Source organism: Podarcis muralis, chromosome 13, assembly GCF_964188315.1.
Source record: "Podarcis muralis chromosome 13, rPodMur119.hap1.1, whole genome shotgun sequence".
Lineage (NCBI taxonomy): Eukaryota > Metazoa > Chordata > Lepidosauria > Squamata > Lacertidae > Podarcis > Podarcis muralis.
Window position 1 is genome coordinate 18,394,407 of NC_135667.1, and position 5,436 is coordinate 18,399,842.

A 5,436-nucleotide genomic window follows, 5' to 3' on the forward strand; every position below is an offset into this window, starting at 1 on the left:
GCAAGCGCTCCAGTTGGAGAACAGCCTTTACCAAAGGTGTCATGGGCTTTGAAGACACTCGAACTCAGGATGCAAGGGAGAAACGTGCTAAGAGGAAGGTACTCTTGGCAAATCCACACTGTGATCAACTCCCGCTCGGAAACCAATGTCCCCACTGTGGAAGGACATGTGGATACAGAAAATTGGCCTCCACAGTCACTTACAGACTCATTGTTAAAACCGTGTTTATGGAAGACAATCTTACTCGGCTACGAGTGATCGCCAAAGAAGAAGACTTAATGACAAGCCATCATCAGCCTGTTCTTCCAATAGCCCCCATCCAGCTAGCTCTGCGGGAGCTGGCCTGGCTCATTAGCAGGAACTAAATTTAATTCTTTTACTGAATTAAAAAATTATGGGTGACTTTCACCCACAAACTCTGGCACCCAGAACCTATAGCAATATTTAAATTTACTGTTGATGCAAAGTATACTATCCATAAACAATTTAAGATTTAAAACTGTGGGAAATTTTCCACAGTACATCTTCAAGATCACTTAACCCAGATTAGTGGCCTGCTCATACCCACTTACCTCCCTGCCATATTTATAGTCATGGTGTCTATAGATTGGTAAAAGGTTGGATTTTCTACTACCTTTTAGTGCACCTTTCTGGATGGAGTTATTTATGACAGTTGTTTGTTTGTTTACTTATTTTTTTAATTAAATTTTCAGAAGTTTAACATATACACTTGAATATACTCTGTTTTCCATGGTGTTTTTATTTCTCCCCCTCTGCCGCACCCTATCTTCTATCTCTTATACCATAACAATACTATAATAGCTTGTTTACTTGTTTTAGTTCAACCCCTCTTTTCCATCCAGAAGGATCCCGAAGAGCAGGGGTTAAATAAATAAATAAGCAAATCATGATTGCTTCTATCCTGCTGGGCACTTAAAAACATTACATTCTTTTTTAAAGTATCTATTTCACCTTTCTGCATATGCACTCGAGATAGCCATGGTTACGGGACCAGAGCCTGTTAACTATTCCAGAATAATTAACATACGAGTACAAGAGTGTGTGATCACGTATATATGTTCTTGTGGTGTAGAGTGGATGAGAGGTACGGGGAAGGGAAGGACTGGCAAGAGAAGAGTTGGAACAGGGAGTGACTGGATTAATTGCCTTTTCAATGAAAGTATTTATTTATCCAGAAAGTAAAGTGAAGCTCAAGGGCAAAAATGGAAATCATAGCACAAGTTTAAAAATAGTCCCAGACGGATTCCCACTAATTGCCTGGTTTACAAAAAGGCATCTGAATGAATAGGCAAGTGGTAGAGTAGAATTCAGGCTGCAAGGAGTGGCGGCGGCAGGGGGGGGGGGTGTACAATTTTTTTATCTTCTCCTACATTAAAGCAAAAAACAAAACAAAACAAAAACCAACCAAAAATCTCCCTACAAGTAAAGGGAAACTATTAGCATATTAGAGAGAATGCTTATAGTCCAGGCTTCAAGGGCACTGCTAGGTACATTGCTAGCGTTATGAGAGAAGGGAGTAAAACCTTTTTCTCTCTACTTTCTCATGTATAATTTTATACACTTCTATGCACGTCACCTCTTACTCACCTTTCCTCTGAACTAAAAAGCCCCAAATGTTGTAACCTTTCCTCCTCATAGGGGAGTTGCTCCATTCCCTTATTTTGGTTGCCCTGTTCTGAATTTTTTTCCAACTCTACAATATCCTTTTTCAGGAGAGGTGACCAGATCCAATGCCCCACAGTAGATCAATGGCCACAGTATGTTCTCTCTCCACTGATGAAGGCAGCTGGAGAGGGAGAGTGCTGTTGGACTCAAGTCCTGCTTTCAGACTTCCCATAGACATCTGGTTGGCCGCTGTGGGAACAGAATGATGAACTCGGTAGGTCTTCTTATGTTGACAGACAAGACCTGGGACATGGGGCCACCCCCATGTCTGCTTCCTGGTATACTATTTTTCTACTTGCAGGAATTTTTTGACAATGTGCAGGATCCTCCATCAGCATTCAGATGTAATATAGTCCATTCTACCACCTCAGAATGCCAGCTACTCTGCATGCATAGAGAAAAACTATCATAGAACTAATCTATCCCTATTCTTGGATACAAAAAAATTTACAGGACTCCACTTTAAAAAACCAAGCTCTGAGCACACAAGCAAAGCCATGGCAAAATTCAGCCAAAGTTCCACATTTTGGAGTCTTGACAGATCAACCCCATCAGAGGAGTGACTCCTAATGAAAGTGTGCTAGTAAAATTTAAATACTGCTCATTCACCTTGACTGGAACATGGGTTTAAGTATTGAATGACACACACATATAAAGGGAGAGCTAGAGACTTGCAATGTTGTGAGGTTCCCCATGCAGAGCTGTCATCCACAAGCAGAAACTGCAGAGCGGTTACCCAGCTATCTGAATAGTCTGAGGCTGCCCTCTTATGTTAACCTGATTTATTCTGTGGGAGGGTAAGAAGAGACAGGAAAGGGTTTGCTTATAATGCTATTGCATCTCCCAATTCCCAAGAATGTGTGCACTTTCTGTTTTAAGATTGCCTCCTTGCAACCATGAGGACTAGAAACTATGTTTTAACCACTACCCCTTTCCTCATCCATAACCATGAAGACTAGAAACATAGCTTGTCTGGTTAAGAGTATCAAACTAGGATCTGGGAAGCCAGGGTTCAAATTCCCACACAGTTATAAGGTCACATCCACACCATATATTTAAAGCGCAATTTTACCATTTTAACAGTTACGGGGAATATTGGGAACTGTAGTGGTTGGTTTTTTTAGTGTGCTGGGAATTGTACCTCTGTGAGGCCAGCACCCTTAAGAAAACTGTTCCTAGGATTCCCCATTACAGTTGAAGTAGTAGAATAGTGCCTTAAATGTATGGTGTGGATTTGAAGCTCAGTAGTGTACCCTAACCTGCCTACAAGGTTGCTATGAGGAGACCATGTAAGCCACCATGAGCTCCTTGGAGGAAAAGATGGGTTATAAATGCAATGATAAGTAAAAAATGATAAACTCGTAGACATGGGACCCAGCATTTCCCCCACATCAATATGGGAATTATATTCTGCCCTTCACTAAAAAGTCACAAAAAGAATATTGAATAAAAACGTAACATTCTAGTTTATGAATGTATAACTGGAAGGCAGCGGGGGAAGTTTATAATTTGCCAGTCGAGCAAAAAAAATAATCAAAATTACTAGTCATTTCTCCTCCATACAAAATTTCCCCTCAGTCGAGGGGCTGGTGCAAAGTTTCCCCTTTTTCCGAAACAGCCCTCTTCCTGCCCCATCCAAAGCCTGTCATATTTCCCTTCGCGGTGCCTCATTATCTCCCAGCCCTCGCGAGCTTCCTTTCTGAAACAGTCTCCATGGCAACCAGCAGCAGTGGGACAAACTGAGCGAGGGATGTGGTTTGGCAAGGGCCATTGGCGATGGAAAGTTGCCATGACAACCCTCCCGCGTCGTCGATCCTTTACGTACGTCGCCTCGCGCCCGCCCCGCGCCGGGCAGCTACGAAGTCTTACACTGCGCATGTGCCTAGAACTAATCTGGAGGGTGGTAAAACGAGAGGCTTGAGAGGGAGGGGGGAGGAAGGAAGGAAGGAACTGTTAATTTCGCACATGCGCAGTGGGAATGCAGGCCTGTAAGGTAAAGGGATGGGCTTACCAGAAGGGGTGGGGCTTAGGGACTGCTGGGATCCTCTGTATGGTTTGAGTAAATGTGGAGAGGGCGAAACAGGGGGGATTTGAGGGGTTTGTGTGGTTGTGAGCTGATAATTCGGAGTCACGTGACTTTGCAGGACTTTCAGTGTGGCCTTCCAGGACATGGGGGGGGGGGGGCTTGGCACATTCAAAGGAATTTGGCATGACTTGTAGGGGTTGCAGTGTGACTGAGCCCCATAGCCGCATGGCTACACGTTTAGCAAGATCTACCAGGACCTAGGGGGTGGTTCAGGTGCCTTGGCATGGTTATAGAGAACGTTGGTGAGGTCAGGCTTTGGGGTCACCTGCTGGGTCTTTGGAGTAGGCGCGTACCTCCAAACACATTAGTATTGGGATTTTAGGATTACCTTTGTATCCTATTTTTCCTCCAAGGAGCTCAAGGTTCTTCCCTGCCCCTATGTAATCCTCAGAACAACCCTGTGAGGTAGTTTAGATTGATAAAACAATGGCTGGCTTAAGGTTGCTCAGTGAGCTTCACAGCTGAGTGGGGTTTTGAACCCTGGCCTGCTAGGTCCTACAGTCTAACCACTACACCGCACTGCCACATCCTGTTAGGATCCTTGGAGCTGCTAAACATTGTATGCCCTCACAGGCTCTTAGCATGATCTTCAGTGATATTGGCCTGAGCTGTGACCCTTCACTTGGCTGATACCTGAACTCTCATGTCCTGGATCTGGTACATTAGAGCTTTGGCATAACATGCTGGCAATAGGTCATGGAAGCAGATAGGAGCTTTGGTGCATTTACTTGGTGCCCACCAACAATATACAATGCTAGGTAGGGTTGCCATCTCTTTTTCTAACTGTCGCTGTGGCATGGAACACAGAAATTAAACAGATGAAGCACTTCCTGAGGAGAAGGGGGCGGGGGGGAGTAAATGGAAATATAGCTACTAAATTCCTGCTTTCTCGGGCTGTTGTGATTAGAAATGCACACAGCAGTAGTTGTAGGCAGCTGACATTCTGACCTGAGAAATCCATGGAACAAGATGACCTGACAATTATGATGATATGTCCTGGTAGAGCCTTAGGTACATCTGAAAGTATTAGGACCCTGTGTGGCATGGTGGAAAGTGAAAGGACTGTTGTATGTAGGGCTGGGGGGCAGGGATTGCAAAGTACTGTATAAGAAAGGGTAGAAAAATGAGAAAAATGTGCCTAAACTAACCAGATGTTCCTAGATAAGCCTTTTCTCTGTGTGTTTGACTTTAATGACTCTTGTAACTCATTAGACCCTACTACCTTCCCAGTAGAGTCAGAAGCTATTGCTCTATAACTCATACAAATTTAACCTCCCTTTATCTTTGAGAATTCAAAATAACTTTCTTGGGCTCTAAGACAGCAGTCTCATTTGAGCACATTTGGATCTCGGGTCCACCATAACCTTCAACCCCTGCTTTACCTTATCAATAAACCCTGGAGTCCTCTTCTACTTTTGCCCCCTGTTTTAGCTGGCCCCCTAGATTACCCTTTTAGAGAACCCAGGGATCCTCATAATGCCTTCCTAATCAGTTGTATGTAACCTTCTCTCTTTTTCCTCTCCTCTTGCCCTTCCTCATTCACTAGGACTGGTGAAGAGCTGATGCATTTCCTGGAGACGGTTGCTAACAACTGAGTTGACAAAGGCAACGTGTGCTGTTGGCAGGAGAGCCCAGGAGTTTGCACCACAGCATCCCCCAAACAG